The sequence below is a fragment of the Choloepus didactylus genome, chromosome 9, assembly GCF_015220235.1.
Source record: "Choloepus didactylus isolate mChoDid1 chromosome 9, mChoDid1.pri, whole genome shotgun sequence".
NCBI lineage: Eukaryota > Metazoa > Chordata > Mammalia > Pilosa > Megalonychidae > Choloepus > Choloepus didactylus.
Window position 1 is genome coordinate 14835486 of NC_051315.1, and position 17169 is coordinate 14852654.

Below are 17169 nucleotides of genomic sequence, written 5' to 3' on the forward strand. Positions count from 1 at the left end.
GCTCACTCACCACCTAGGACTGCCCTGTGAAGCAGGTGCTATTATAAATTCTCTCCATTCTGTGGATGCAGGAGTGAGGCTCTGCAGACTAAAGAGACCTGCCCAAGGTTAAGCAGCAGTAAGTGATGGAGCTGGGGTTTGGAGCCTGCTCATAACCAACTCATTATCACCTTGCCTTTAGGAACGCAGATAAAGGGGAGGTTCTTTATACTCACCAGGGGGAACTAGAAAAAAATTCCTACTTGTAGCAAGTGTGAGCAATAGCCTTCTTTGTCTCTGACTCAAGATGAGTCAGCTCAGAATTCCTGGAATGAACATCTCACAAGATTGTCTTCTCCTCCCCTTTTCACTGCTACTGCCCACTTTGGGCCCCCAACATTTCTCATCTTGACGTGAGACCCTCTCCCGTTTATCTCCATACCTTCATCCATCGATGAAGCAGCAGCCTTCACGCTTGCTGCCCATTGGCTTCTGTTGCTCCCTCTGTACATCCTCTGATGGCCCCCCGTTTCCTTCAGGGTGCTATCGGGAGAGCCGCAATATCCTGTCTGGTCATTCTCTGGCCTCCTCTCTTGCTGTGTGGTTTGGCCACCTCCCCTCCTCCCTCGATGTATTCTCTCTGACAACACCTTGGTGCTGTGCCTCTTATTTCTCACTCTGTCTTCTGGAATGTTGCTTCCCCGTCCACCCACCAAGCATCCATTTTGGAATGTGCTGTCGAGGGTCACCTTGTCTGTAATATCTTTCCTGGTCCATCCTTCCCACCGTCTTGTGGCCAGAAGAATGGACCAGGCTCTCCTGGAGAACCGTCTATTACAGCGCTATAAGGCACTGGTGCCTTGTTGTATTATGTACTGAACTTCTCCGCAAGACGGGGCTCTCTCTGAGATTGTGTTCAGCTCTTATTCCCTGCTGGGTCTCCTCAGCCTGGCACATGTTGGGACTTAATAAATGTATAGGTCTATTTATGTATGAATGAATTGATTCGCTTTTCCTATGCCTCCATGTTCTTTTGTGAAAGTCACAGGGCTTCCTGTGACTTATATTAAGAAATTCAGATACCTGTAATAATATCCAGATAATTCAACCTCTGCCAGAATTGCCTGATGGGATTATCTTTGCCTCACAGCTAGGACCACAATTTCTGCCTTTTTTATATTCTCTCCACACTCTAACAGGGCGTTGGATATGTATTACCTGTTTAAAATTTATTTGTTGATTTGAGCTGCCTAGGAGGTAGGGTTGGAATACAAAAGATGGCAAATGCGGTCCCAGCTTTTAGAGAACTGACATAAAAGGGGAGATAGGAGGAACCTAGGGAAAAGAAGATTCATTAAAACCAATTACTGAGACTGTCCTCCAGAGTCTCCTAAGAAGCCTACAAATATCCCCCAAAGAAGTCCTTCTGGATTGTGTGACTCTGATGAAGGTCTTCCTTCACCATATGATTTGTTGCAGTAAAAATAAGAATTTCAAAGCAATAAGGTCACTTTGTCCTGAGGCTAGAACACGCCATCACAGTAAATAAAATGTCAGTTGATAGTTATTGTGTCATTCTTTTCCAATGATTTTATCCATGGGAGATAATTGTATTATATATATATATGATTAAGGTTTGACTCAATTATTGAATTTAAAAAACTTACTTAGAACATGCAAACAAATGTGTATATATACCTTATTTAAGGTGACTGAGAAGGAAAATGGCAATAGGGATGCTGTTTATTGAGGACTGTGGTTGGCTTTTTGTATGGGTGACCTTATCTGATCTTCACCCCAATTCTGGAACAGAGATGTCACACTCCTTTCTTACAGATGAGAATACCGAAGCTCAGAGAAGTGAATTTGCCTATGATCGCTAGAGCTGATACCAACATTGCAGTGTGTGGACTCAAATTTCAGAGATTGTTTCACATTATGCTACCTATAGATATGCAAATTGATAATTCATGCTCATGAATTATTTATATATTTATGAGAGTGTTCACCATAACATTCTGTTGGTGAATACTTACGGTTTGTTTGTTTGTTTGTTTGTTTGTATCCATGTACATGTCTTTACATTTCAAACTTGAAAAATATTTTAGCTGTTAAATTGCAAAAGAATGATGGATATTATACAAAATGAACATGGGCTGATGTATATCAGTATTTCCATGCAGTAATGGTATGAAGAAACCTGGAATATTATTTTGGGGGTGGAGGTAATTTGGTAATTTATACCTAAACCAAAATTTCATAAGCCCAATGATCCATCAAGGGCTGGCCTGGGATTCTTTGGGTACGGTGACACAGGGGTTAAGCCAGGGGTTCTGGGGTCCCACAGACCTGGCTGTGGATGTAGCTTCTGACTCTTAACGCACCATAAGACTCTGGACAGTTTACTTTGAGCTCCATTTTCCTCATCTGTAAAATTCAGCTGATAGTACCTGCCTCATGGGGTGTTGTCAGGATTAAATGCAGGGCTGTCCATTAAGCACTTAGCATGGCCTCAGCAAGCCTGCTCTTGTTATTTGCTGGATATGTCCACTCCTGGAGATTGAGAGGCCAGGGAGAGGCTGAAGAAAAGGACAGCTTAGAGGAGAAGTGAGCATGACATCTGAAACCATTTTCAGTCAAGGAGGAGCAGGATGAAAAACCAGATTCTCCCAAGAAGCCAGTATTGAACATTTTAGTTGAGCCTCTGAACGTCTACACTCGTTTCATTGTGCTGTCAAATAGGACTTGCTTGTCTCCTGGACTTTCGGGGAAGTCCCAGCTTCCAAGATTGAGTGCTGTTGTCAAAGCCCAAGTTCTGACCTTTGGTTATGATAATATGGCACCAAGAAGTGGGAGAATCCTCCAATCTGGGTCTTAAAACATTGTGAAATAGAAATGGGACTCAGGGAAGAGAAGGAGCAGAAGGAAGGAGTGCAAGAAGGACCCAGGAGAAGAAAGTTGAAACCAATTCCAATGCGGGGCTGAGATAGGCCCAGGCTGTTGGGAGAGGGCATTGCAACATCGGGGAGGGGAGGGGGGGGCACAGCGAGATTGCAGCACTGGGGGGCAGGCTTGAATCTTCGCGTGCCAAGCACATTTTGCTAGATGGTGATAATGTCAGTTGGCTGAAACAAAGAGTGGGCAAGGCAGGGAGGATACCAACAGAATCCCCTGAGAGTAAAGCCCTGCTCACCCCTTACCCCTCACCTGCCCAAGCTGCCCCTTGGCACCACCACTGGCATCCACCCCGCAGCCTAGAGAGAGACAGTTGTGGGCATCTCTCAGGGATCCGGGCTTCCCACCAAAGACCCCGTGGAGGGATTTCCTGGGGGCCGGCTAGGGGCATGCCAGCTGCACAGGGCTCACTTAAGTTTCCATGCTCTTGAAGGCAGTGTGGCATTCACACATCTCCTGCGCCCATCCCCAAAGTGGGACCCTCAGCAGCGGACCCTTTAGGGAAGGTTCGAGAAGAATTCTCCCAAGAGCAGCAGTGCCATGTCCTACCTCAGTCTAGGTTTTAAAGGAGGGAAATGAGGACTTTGTTTCGATTCTGGACTTAATGCGTTCACCTTATTCCCCATTTCATCACACCCCTCAGTGCTATGAAATCTGGATTTGTTCTTAATCTTCCCTTCCCGTTTTTGTGGTTCTGGCATGAACTGATTATGCAGAGCTGTGTGTTGATGGCTCGGTGGCACCTTACCTCCAGGGATCAAGCCCTGCCATCTCGACATCTCCCCTAATCCTCTTAGGGAAGGAGAATGGAGCAGAGGGCTCACCCTGTCCTTCAGGGCCCGTGGAAACTGACACTTAGCCAAGTCCTTTGACCCGTGTCACCCACAACCGGAGTCCAGAGACACCAAGATCCCAAACCCGTTACCCGCCCTCCAGCCATCCGTCTCAGGTGACACCGGCCATTCAAGGAATAAATAAATGAAAATGAAGAGCCAGCCCCAACTGCGAGAAAGAATAGAAGGAAAGCAGACTGTAGGCTGTCAACCTTGGCATCACTTCTCCGGGATGCTGAGTCACCGAGATCAAGGGCAGAGAGGAGGCTCCATGAGTGACAGCCCCGCCCCTGGCAGCTCTTGGACAACGAGGCTTCAATTCAAAGTGAAAGCAGCCAGCACACCGGTGTAAGATATTTCACTCTTCACTCAGGGCAGTGTGTGATGAATAGATCTACGCAGGGCTACCTGGTTTTCATTTTTCACTTTCCCAACTTTTTATATCTCGACGACCTTTTCAGAACTTTGCAGAGCTTGCCCAACATGGGATGGGTTGTCTAGGGGTGACTTTACATGGGGGCACACTGCGAAAGTCATTGTCACATCTATTCTCTCCAGGAGGTCTCAGCTTGGTGTTGGCTTGTCTTCAAACTCCCCCAGTCACCCCCTCTGTTTTGTTTCTGTAGAGAGAGCAGGTCTCCACTATGTGTTTTCATAGGTAAGTCTCTAGCTAGAAACGAATAACACCATTTTGTTTTATTTATTTTAAGGATTTTATCTCTTTGGAGGTCACATGGCATGTATACTGGTTTTCCATTTAGGTTCGAGATGTTTGTTTACTAAACACTTATAAAGCACTAATTCTGTGCAAGGCTCTGTTTTAAATGCTTTACAAATAGAAACACCTATAATTCTCATAACCTAATAACAAACCTCTGAGGGAAGAACTGCAGTGACCTCATTTTATAGATGGGGTAACTGAGGCACAAGAGAGTTAAATAACTTGCCCAAAGTCAGAGTTGGGAAGTGGCAGATCAGCGTTAAAACGCCGGCAGTCTGGCTCTGGACTTTCGCGTTCTTAACCTCCGTACTATACCGCCTCTCCACGAAAAGCACTTTAAAAAGCAAATGTCTGTAAGGGGGAAAATGAGTTGATTTGAAGAAAATATTAGGTCCAGCACTGTGTGAAAATGGCAGAAGTCTTGCAGGTGAACTAAGGTGAGTGCACTTGGAGGCTCCACTGGCCTATAGAATAAGGAAGTGACTAGCTGATTAAGCCCCGGATCATGGCTGCAGCCCAATCTCTACAAAGGACCCCTGGAACTTCAGATGGAGCTTCTTGGAGACTGATTCTGTAATAGAGGCATCTTGCAGGAGTAGATATATTTGTCATGAATACAGCCATACATGCATGTGAGCGCACACGCACACACACACACGTACATACACACATACACCACTGCTTTTACTGCTGTTAGGAATCAGGAATTCAGCCAGTCAGCTCAAATGCATTATCTCCTTTAATTCTCAAGGCAGCTTGTGGGGTGGTTTTCATCCCCATTCACAGGTGAGTTGCAGAGCCTGAGACCAGCTGTGGAAGCTGCCCAGGGCCACCCCCTAGCAGGGGCAGGGCTCTAAGGGACACAAGCTGAGGCCCCTCCTGACTCCAAGACAAATTCTAAACTTGCTTTGGAGTCAGGAGAATGTGTCTGTCTGTATGCATCTACCTCATATTGTTTAAGACAGGTTAAAACTTCTTCGTGGACCCAAAGGGGCAGTGTTTGGCAACCTCTGTCCTGGAGTGCTGGCTGCTATCTTGCTAGTTGCCTTGATTACCTCAATTTTAAAATTACCTCTTTGAAGTGATGCCAAGAAGGGATTTGAAAGTAACACTTGGTTATCCTGAGACTGATGGTCTGTCTGTTCATTGTCCTGCTCTTACTTTCTGCAGATTTTTTAAAAGCCACTTCACACTCAGCACCATCTCCAGCAGCATGACAAGCCCTAGGATATTGTGAGCTGCAGGAGGGCAGGGCTGGTGTCTTGCTCCCTGCTGCACCCAAGCACCTAGCTCAGATGTACGAGAGGCACACAATCGCTGTTTGTTGAGCGAGTGAGTAAATGAATGAATGAATGAATAAGTGGTTGATGAAAGAGAGGATTCAAATGTAAACCATTTCATTGTATTCTTTGTGTGCAGATCTGATAAACGCTTAACATAAACCCCACTTGTAAATTATGAAACATAAAATGTACACCGTTAACCCATCACCCAACTTAAGGCAAAATCATGTATGCACCTCCCCTATCCCAATTCTCCTTAGTTCTCTAGAGAAAAATTATCCTGAATTTTGGGTTTACTATTCTCTTGCTTTTTTTAAAAGTGCAGACTGAAAAAGCACGTATGTTTGTGTTCCTAAACAGTATTGCTTGGTTTTTGCTTGTTTCTGGGCATTATAAAAATGATCTCATACAGTATGTAGTTGGTCCTAAATTTTGTGTTCACCATTCCCTTGCTTCCTTGCGATATAATTTATTCAATCGCATGTGTGTGAATCCCTAACAATGTATTGTTTAGCTTTTTTGGTTTCTGAGGTTTACAAAAATGATATCATACAACATGAAGTTTTCTGCCCCTTATTTTTTTCACTCCATACTATGTTTCTGAGTTTCACTGATCATTTATCTTCATTTATTTTATTTTCATGGCTGAATAACAGACCATCATTGTAGTAGTACAATTTAGTTATATATTCTCCTGTCAGTGGAATTTGGGTTGTTTCCAATTTGGGTGTGATTATGAACAGTGCTGCTATGAAAATTCTTTAAAAATTTTTTTCATTATTAAAATAACATTTTATATCCATTCATCTATTTATCTCTATGTAAATTATGTAAGCATAATGTAAGCATAATATTTATCTCTATGTAAATTATGTAAGCATAAAATAAAATTCACAGCCCTATGAAAAGGAGTCTGAATTCCCATAAGCCTGCCACTGCCCTTCCCTAATGCCCTCCCTCCTCCAAGAGTAACTAGTAGCCTGACGTTTGTGCAAATCAGCTCCTTACTTTTTTAGCAGTGTTGTGTCACCCATTTCTAAACACTATATTTTAGCTTTGCTTGTTTTTTGTTTTCTTTTTTTTTAATTGCCTTTTAGGTTTCCTTTAATCTGTAGGTTCTCTTTTCTATCCCCACCCCATGCCCTTGCAATTTAAAAATATGACGCTACACTTTTCATCATTTCATCAGTGTGCTTCTCAGGCATGCATCTGCAGAGATGCTATTCTGCTCCTTATTTTCTCTTTGAATAACTCTGTGGGATTTGACTTCACTATTTTTCTGTTACTTATGTGTATATGAGATTAGATTTCCTGAACTTTTAGAAGGGAGACATAATTTAAAGAGTTTTTCTAAGTTCATGGCTTTAGAGCACCCTCTTCTGTTGCATTGTTTTTGTTAAATGTTTAATAAAAATATAGCACCTTCCTTTCTGAGATCTGAGTCTCTTCTCCTTCCTCACTTTTATCTGGATCCTCTTTTTCTTTTCTCTATTGCTCCTGGCCTGCTCAATTTGAATTCTGTTCTTAGTGATTACTCCTCAGCTGGGGTTTTGTCCTAGATGGAAGCTTTAGCTGGTCAGTTTTGAATGTTTATTAGGCTTAGTCTCCCTTGGCCCCTTCAGACTTTACCCCTTGTACTCAGGCACTATTGGAGTGTTGCAAATCCCCCCCACCCCCTGCCCCCTTTTCAGCTGCCCTTCACAAATTGGCCAGTTGAGCTTTGCAATGACAGCATCTTGGTTATTTTGAAGTTCTCAGGTCTGCCAGATCTCCATTGCCTGCTTTTGCTTCCTCATGCACAGATGCTCGCACCAGGCAGGTTTTGTAGGTTTGTCTCCACCCATGAGTGTTTCAGAGTTTGTAGAGATACCGTGTCATCTGTTTATCATCTGATTTTGTGATCCTAGCTGCTCCGTGTCTTTATGGTGGGATTTGGAGAGATTAAAAAATTATACCACTAAGGCTGCTTGCTGTCTTCCCAGAATCCCCAGGAATATTTTTATGTATATTTACTGTTGCACACATACAAGAATTTTTCTAAATATACTTAGGAGAGAAATTATAGGGTCTGGGGTGTACAAATGTTCAACATTACAAGAAAATACTAAACTGTTTTCTAAAGAGGTTGTACCAATTTATATTGTCATCAGCAATATATGAAAGCTTGGTATTGTCAGACTTCTTAATTTTCCAAAGCTGGTACATGGAAATGGTTAAATCATTGCTATCTTTATTTGCATTCTCCTGATTGCTACTGAGGTCAAACGTCTTTTCATATGTTGATTTCCCTTCCATTTTTTCTTTTCTTTTATTTGCCCAGTTTTCTATTTAGTTGTTTTTCATTTTAAAATTGATTTTGGTTCTTGCAAAACATATTTTCTGTGTGGTTTCTATTTCACATTATTTATGGTGCCTTTTGATAAACATGAGTTATTAATTGTTTTCTGAGGTTAAATTCACATAGCATAAAGCCCACCATTTTAATCATTTTAAAGTGTACAGTACAGCAGCTTTAATTTTAATATAGTTGAATATATCATTATTTTTATTTTATGCTTAGTGCCTTTTGTGTCTTGAATTGTTATAGAATCCTTCCCTGCCCATTCATCATAAATATATTATGGGCTTTTTCTAAGGTGTTAATGTGGAAACTTAGGCTTTTATCTGGAATTGTTTTTCACAAATAGTATGAGATAGGATTCAGTTTTCCTTCATATGTGTAACCAACTATTTGAGCACCATTTATTGACTATTACCTCATTTTCCCCCAGTGATCTGCAACACTAGCTCTGTCATACGATATTTCATTGACTCTAGAAAGCCATCTTTGTAAGATGCAACATTATTTTAGTGAAAATAAGAAACAAAAATGAATCCCAATTAAATGATGGCACGATATTTTCTTATCACTTAGTTTATTTTATACTTATTGGGAAAACTCTTTTATCATATATCATCTTATGCATCCATATAAGAAAATACATCTGAATTAAATTGGTTAAAATGGTCCTAAAGTTCTTCACATTTGGAGTCCAAGTCTTCTGAGTCACTCACTTTCTTTTATTGAAATAAAATTTACATATCATAAAACTCACCCACTTAAAGGGTATAATACAGTCACCCTTAGCAAATTCACCAGACTGTCCAATTCCAGAACATTTTCATCACCCCAAAAGAAACCTCACACCCATTCCCCCCACCTTCACCCCCCCATCTCCTGGCAACCACTCATCTACTTTCTGTCTCTGAATTTGCCCATTTTGCACATTTCATGTAAATGTTTCCTACAACATGTTGCCTTTTGTGACTGGCTTCTTTCACTTAGCCTAGTGTTTTCAAGGTTCACCCATGTGTTGGCGTGAGTCAGCACTTCATTCCTTTATATGGCCAAGTAACATTCCATTGTATGGATAGGCCACATTTTATTTATCCATTCTTCAGTTGAAGAACATTTGGGTTATTCCTACCTTTTGGCTTTTATCAATAATGCTGCTATGAACATTCTTGTACCAGTTTTTTGCATGGACATATGTTTTCATTTCTCTTGGGTATATAGCTAGGAGTGAACTGTTGCCTACCATTTGTCAGTGATACGATAATTAAGGAACTGCCAGACTGTTTTCCAAAGTTGCTACACCATTTTACATTTCCACCAGCAATGCATGAAGTTTCCAATTTCTTGACATCTTCCACTAGTACTTGTTACTGGCCATTTTTTAAATTATAGTCATCCTAGTGGGACTGAAGTGGTAACTCACTATGATTTTGATATGCATTTCCCTAATAACTAAGATGTTGAGCATCTTTTCATGTGCTTTTGGACCATTTGTATATGTTTGTTTGGAGAAATGTCTATTCAGATCTTTTGCCCATTTTTTAAAATTAAATTCAGTTTTATTGAGATATATTCACATACCATACAGTCAACCATGGTGTACAATCAACTGTTCATAGTACCATCATATAGTTATGCATTCATCACCCCAATCTATTTTTGAACATTTTTCTTACACCAGAAAGAATAAGAATAAAAAATAAAATTAAAAAAAGAACACCCAAATCATCCCCCCCATCCTATTTTTCATCTAGTTTTTGTCCCCATTTTTCTATTCATCCATCCATACACTGGATAAAGGGAGTGCGATCCACAAGGTTTTCCCAATCACACTGTCACCCCTTGTAAGCTACATTGTTATACAATCGTCTTCAAGAGTCAAGGCTACTGGGTTGGAGTTTGGTAGTTTCAGTTATTTACCTCTAGCTATACAAATATATTAAAACCTAAAGAGGGTTATCTATAGAGTGCATAAGAATGTCCCCCAGAGTGACCTCTTGACTCCATTTGAAATCTCTCAGCCACTGAAGCTTTATTTTGTTTCATTTCTCATCCCCCTTTTGGTCAAGAAGATGTTCTCAATCCCATGATGCTGGGTCCAGATTCATCCCCGGGAGTCATATCCTGCGTTGCCAGGGAGATTTCCACCCCCGGGAGTCAGGTCCCACATAGGGGGGAGGGCAGCGAGATCACCCGCCAAGGTGGCTTAGTTAGAGAGAGAGAGAGGGCCACATCTGAGCAACAAAGAGGCACTCAGGGGGAGACTCTTAAGCACAATTATAAGCAGGTTTAGCCTCTCCTTGCAGCAACAAGCTTCATAGGGGCCAGCCCCAAAACAGAGGGCTCAGCACATCAAGCCTTCAGTCCCCAATATTTGTGAGAACATCAGCTTTGCCCATTTTTTAACTGAGTTATTTGTCTTTTCAGTTTGGGTTTGTAAGAGTTCTTTATACCTTCTGGATAAAAGTTCCTCATCAGATATATGATTTGCAAATATTTTTTCCCATTCTGTGGGTTGTCTTTTTTCCATTATGATGGTGGCCTTTGAGTGCAAAGTTTTTTTATTTTGATCAAGTCTAATTTATCTGTTTTTTTTTTTCTTCTGCTGCCTGTGCCTTAGAAGTCCTAAGAAACCATCACTTAATCCATGAAAATGTAAGCCTATAGAGTGTTACAGTTTTAGCTCTTACATTTAGGTCTTTCATCCATTTGAGTTAATTTTTATATTTGGTGTGAATTAGGGGTCCAACTTCATTCCTTTGCATGTGGATATCTATTTGTCGCAGCACTGTTTGTTGAAAAGGTTATACCTTCACCACTGAGTTTTCTTGGCACCCTTGTCAAAAACCAATTGACCTCAGATGTGTGGTTTTATTTCTAGACTCTCAGTTCTGTTCTGTTGGTCTATGTCTACCTTATGCCAGTCTTGATTACTTTGCAATAGTTTTGTAGTAAGTTTTGAAATTGGGAAGTGTATCGTTTGTTTTTCCGTATGAATTTTAGGATCACCTTTCAATTTCACAGAAAAACCAGCTGGATTTTTGATCCAGATCTCACTGAATCTATAGGTCAATTAGGGGAGTATTGTCATTTTAACAATAGTAAGTCTTCCAATCCATGAAGAAAGGGTATCTTTCCATTTACTTAGGTCTACTCTAATTTTTTCTATGTTATTTTATAGTTTTCAAAGTACAATTCTTATTTTTCTTAAATTTATTTCTACTATTTTAGTCTTTTTGAATTTTTGGTGGTATTGTAAATGAAGTCATTTTCTTAATTTCATTTTTGGATTGTTCATTGTTACGATATAGAAGTACAGCTGAGTTTTGTATATTGATCCGGTGTCCTGCAGTCTTGCTGAACTCATTTATTAGCTCTAATACTTTTTTAGTGGATTCCTTAGGATCTTCTGTGTCATCTGCAAATAGGGAAAGTTCTTTTTCTTGCCTAATTGCTCTGGCTAGAACTTCCACTACAATGTTGAATAACAGTGGTGACAGTGGGCATCCTTGTCTTGTTCCTGATATTATTTCAGTCTTTCACTGAGTATGATGTTAGTTGTGGGTTTTTCATGTATGCCCTTTAGCATATTGAGGGAGTTTCCTTCTATTCCTAGATTTTATCAGGAAGTGGTGCTGGATTTTGTCCAATGCCTTTTCTGCATCAATTGAGATGATCATATGTTTGTTTTTTTTTTTCCCTCTTCATTCTATCTATGCACTGTATTACATTAATTGATTATCTCATGTTGAACCACTCTGGGATACCCAGGATAAATCCCATTTGATTATGGTGTATAGTTTTTTAATGTGCTGTTTGGTTTGGTTTGCTGGTATTTTCTGGCATTTTTTTTTTTTTGCATCTATATTCATAAGGGATATTGGTCTGTATATTTTTTTCTTGTGGTATCTTTATCTGGCTCTGGTATTACAGTTCTGAATTCTTTCACCATTGGTGAGTATACCCCCCCAACATTTTATTATGTATAGGTTAATTTTCCCTGTTCAATAACTCAATATGAATGGAATCATACACTATGCATCTTTTGTGTCTGGCTTCTTTATTCTAAGTTACAGTGCAGTCACTCTGATCTTAACAGAAGATAGCTATGAAAGCAATCAGGACACATGTTCCTTTTTCTGATAGTCAATAAGTTGATTGTTGGCTGAAATATCAATTCATAGCAATTGGAATAAAAAATCTGGTCTGATCCTATGTGGGTTATGATAAGTATATGCTGCCTGGCCAATACTGACTGTAAGAAGTTCTTGATTGTAAGATGCATTCTGAAATATTCTAATTTCAGAGATATTAAAATATGAAAATTTTTTATTTTTAAATCAATAAAATATGGTGTGTCAAGTTTCCATATCTGTATAGGTCTGTTTCTATGCTCTCTGTTCTATCTATCCCTGGGCTTATATATAATTGTGTTAATTATTGTAACTTTAGAAAACATATTGATATTTGGTAGGGCAAATTTACACATCCTATGTTCCTTTTCTTGGGACTTTGGTTTTCCACCAAATTTTGGAATAAGCTAACTTTATTAAAAAATAAAAAAGAACTTGTTTGGCTTGCTTTAATTGCAGTGGATCTACAGATCAATTTAGAGGCAACAGATAGTTTTAAGCATTGAGTTTTTCCTTCCATGAACAAGGTATATATCTTGCTCTTCTTTAATTTTTCAATAAAATTATATACTTTTCTCTTTACAGGTCTCCCTCAGATTTATTAGATTTATTCTGGGAATCTTATGGTTTATTACCATTGTAAGTGGTCTTTTAAAATATTATACTTTTTTATTGTTCATTACTGGTGTATGAAAGTTCCATTGATTTTTAAATATTGTATAGGCAGCACCTAGCTAAACTCTCTGATTATCTATGATGATTTGTAGTTTCTTTTGGCAATTATGTTATCTGCACACTATGACAGTTTTGTGTCTTCTCCTGTTCTATATGCCTTTTATTTATTTCTTCTTTTGTATTTGCTAGGACCTCTTTTATTACAAAAATTTTGGGGGGAAATAGAATTTAACCAAACAAAAATCCACTTTGCACACCTCCCAGGAAACACAATCAGGTTGGCCCTGCACTGGGAGCACGGACCACTTCCATGAGATGGAGAGGTGTGGGGGAAGGGGCCCCACAGGGTGCCACAAAATTGTACTGCTTTAAGTTGGCTTTTATTTGATTCAGTGCCTGCCCTGTTACTGCAATCCTTTAACTGTTTTCCAGAACTTTGAGAAAGCTATTTCTGCTATTTTTCTTGCTTCTGCTCAGCAGAAGACATTGACTGGGTATAGAACCATCAGAAGGGAATTCCCATATTGCACATCACCAAGGCCAAAGCCGCCCTTCATCGGCTCCCATCTTTTCCTCCTTCCCTCATAATTTTAAAGGACAAACTGCCCCCTCATCCTTTGTAAAGCCCTCTGTGCTCTGGGCCTCATTTTTTCCCATATCCTCTAGGATTTTGATAGTCTCTCTCTTGTCCGCTTTCTCATGTGTCCTCAACCACACCTGTTCACCCTGCTCTTTTCCAGAAACATTTCAACATGTTCAGGTCAGAACCAAGGAAAATATAACCAACCCTCCTTTGACCTTCCTATATATCCCCATTTATTAATCCCCTCTTCCTTTGCTTCACAGCCACATTTCTCAACAGAGTTGTTCAGAGTTACTGTCTTCAGTTCTTACTCATTCCCAGTCTGAATTTTAGCCCAAACTCTCCACTGAAATTCTCACAGTAAAGTTCCCATATTTCGAAATCCACTGGATATTTATCAGTCATCACCCTACTTGAGTTCTCCATAGCACTGAACACAGCTTTGAACACTCACAGTGAGCACACACACACTTGTACTTGCACACACACACACTTATACTTGCACACCCACACACCTTTCTTTAGTCCTTACTTTCCAGAATAAAGAATGAGGGTCAACAATACTTAATTGAAAATCATTGTATTCATCTTAAAACCAAGTTATTTATTATAAGATGTGCTTCCTATAACATTCATTATAAGCACTATAAATGTTAATAGAGGTATAATATTTTAGTGCAAATTACTTTGTCTTTACTTCTACTTTATATTTTCATTTATAGCTTTAAATTGATTTTTAAAAATTATATGTGTAGGTAGATTATTTCTCAATTTCAATTTCATTTCTGGTTAGTTCGAAAGGAAGTTTCCAAGTATTTGTTAGAAAAATTGGCGCTGGTTGGACGGGATTGAGATTTTCTGCTCCAGTAGTGCCTCTTTGTGTGGAGCTGTGGACTTGACCCTGGGCAGCAGAGTTTCTGCACTTACAAGAACCAGCTTCACTGCTTTGGAAAAGATTCAGCTTGTGAAACAGCTGAAGGAGAACTTGGTCTCTTTAACTCATACGAGTTAATTTAATTGTTCTTGAGTTCTATGTCAGTTACCTGAGTAGTAGAGAGTTTTCATCTCTTTTATTACTTCTTCTTAAAGATAACTCTCCTGGCATTATGTGTGGGCGGACACAGAGTAGCAAAGCAAACCTCTAAGCACAGATTTTTCTTCCCTTGAAAATGATTTGTAGGGACATTGTCTTCTGGCCATGGTTCTTTGGAAAACCCTTATGGACTCAAAATGGCAAGGTCATATTTTGATTACTGTTCCTAAGAAATAGTTTTATGCCACTAGGCATGTTTTGTGCACATGACTTTCTTTTTCTTTCCCTAAACAGTAAGTCAATTCTGGTAGCTTCTATGGAAAAGCTTGGTGGCATCATAGGTGGGTGGTATCTGAAGAGCTGTTTTCCTGTACAACGCATTGTACAACTCCAGGGGGCATCCTAGATGCAAAACACAAAGTGCAATGCTGTGGCCCTAGGGATGGCGTAACCCTCTGCCTCTAAGAGAACAAGAGGGGGGTGGCAGCAACGGCCACGGGCAGAGGTATATCTCACCCCAGAACAGCTGGGGTCACGGCAGAGAAGTCCTGCAGGCACTGGTTGGTGTGCCCCGGACCACAGTACAGCGGAAGCAAAGGAAGACAGGTCAGACCTTGGTACTCGGTGTCCAGCAATACCGGCATGTCACCTGGGAGCTCATTAGAAAGGCCCGCTCTCGGGCTCCACCCCAGACCCAGGAAGCAGAACCTGCGTTTGAAACAAGCCCCCTGTATGATTTACTTGCACGTTAAGCTCGAGAAGCACTGCTGTGGCCACAGCGCAGACCCCATCCCCTCCAGGCAGCCTGCCCCCACCCCCACCCCACACCCTGTACCTTGTCACCAGCCATCTCGGCTGCTTCCTTAATCCCTGAAGATTTGCGTGTCTGCCCTTCCTCAGTGAGGAGAATCCTGCACAGATTCCTGTGCACACCTTGGTGGCTCCAACACCCTGCCCGCTGCCTGTGGTGGTTTGGAGCTATGTACCCCAGAAAAACACGTTAGTCTTAAACATAATCCATGCCTGCGTGGGCTTTTATAAATAGGATCTGTTGATGAGGTTACTTGCGTTAAGGTGTGGCCCAGCTGAATCAGGATGGGTCCTAATCCTATTACTGAAGGCCTTATAGGGAAGTTCGCAGAGCTTGAGAAAGCCAGAAGCTGGAAGTCAGCGGAACCGGGAAGCCAGAAGAGGCCGCCATGAGCATTGCCATGTGACAGGGGCGCCAAGGACAGGGATCGCTGGCAGCCGGCCCTGGAATGCTACAGTCTTCTGGGAGAAACCACCACCTGCTGACACCTTGATTTCAGGCTGCTATTAGCTCCCAAACTATAAGCCAATAAATTCCCATTGTTTAAGCCAACTCACTGCATGGTATCTGCCTTAGGAGCCAGGAAACAAAAACGCTGCCCGACTCAGAACAAGCACCAATCAGAATGCTCGTTGAGTCAATGGACAAAACAAAAGCCTGAAATTCACGGAAAGTTAGGTGTTTATTATCACTGCTTCTTAGGCAAGTTCTACAAGGTACAAACAAAATACACAGACTCTTTCAATGGCATAGATTTGAAACATCAACCTCAGCCAGTGGCATTTAGGATTTCCAGAGCACGTTGGTTCAGGCACTTTTGTACCAGAGGCACACAGACTAGACCAGGCTGTAGGGGAGTGACTTGCTCTTGTGGGGACGCCATTGCCAGCTGCCTGGTGAGGTAAGGAAGAGCAGCATAGACACAAGATCAAGGCCGAGAACATGGCCCACCCTGCCTTTCCAAAGCTGTTGTCCAGTTGGCAGAACACCAGGCCCTCTGCTTACCGGCTCCCTCCTCCATTCACCCTGGAATCAGTTCAGTCCCAGTGAGCACCTGCACCTGCAGCAGGAGGTAGGGGGAAGGGGAGCGAACACACTGGACTTTGCCCTGAGCCAGCATCTTTGGTAGAAGGAACAATCCCCAGCCCCATGGAGGCCAGAGAAGGAAAGCAGCCTATATGAACTTGGGTTTGGGACTGTGGCTGGGTTTCTTTCAGTGGTCCATGTCCTCCCTGCTTCCCATCAGCAGGAAATTGCTGGGTGCTCATTTTGCCAAGCACACACTAAATCTCCACCTTGCCTGCCCCCTTTCCAGTGAGCCTCTCTGTGGGCCACAGCTGATGTTCCATCAGGGCCAATTTATGAGCCAAGCTCCTGCCACTCGGCCTCGGAGCGGCGGATGGGCAGCCTCGGCAGGAAGCAGCCAGCTTCCCCTGCGCTCCCTCCCTCCCTCCGTCACCGGTCTAATGAGGTACTCCTGCACTTGGCTGCTTCTTTTCCTTTTCACTAAAGGACCCTAATGTGTTCTGCAGACATGAGCTCATGATGCCTCCCTGGGGACAGCAGGGACATCCTCCTCTTACAGCACTAGTCGCTCAGCCCTTGCAGGCCCTATCTCCTTGCTCTGAGATGGCTTCTGGCCCAGAAGACCTGAGAAACCCAACCAGGAACAAGAACCCCCATTCAGTGAAGAGTTCAACAGGCGTTTCCCTGACGTCTTCAATTAAGACCTCCCTCCCACCTGTGCTCAAAGATACTTTCTTCTCTTTGCAGCTGACAGATCACCCTGGTTCCACCGGGGATTGGGGAACTCAGCCGAGAACCCGTT

The 17169-nt window shown here is 41.7% G+C and overlaps 1 protein-coding gene across 2 annotated transcripts in view; it reads left to right on the forward strand.

Moving 5' to 3' along the window:
* Positions 1 to 17169, forward strand: part of C9H2orf76 (chromosome 9 C2orf76 homolog) — a 132648-nt gene that overhangs the window by 103724 nt on the left and 11755 nt on the right. The window lies entirely within an intron of this gene.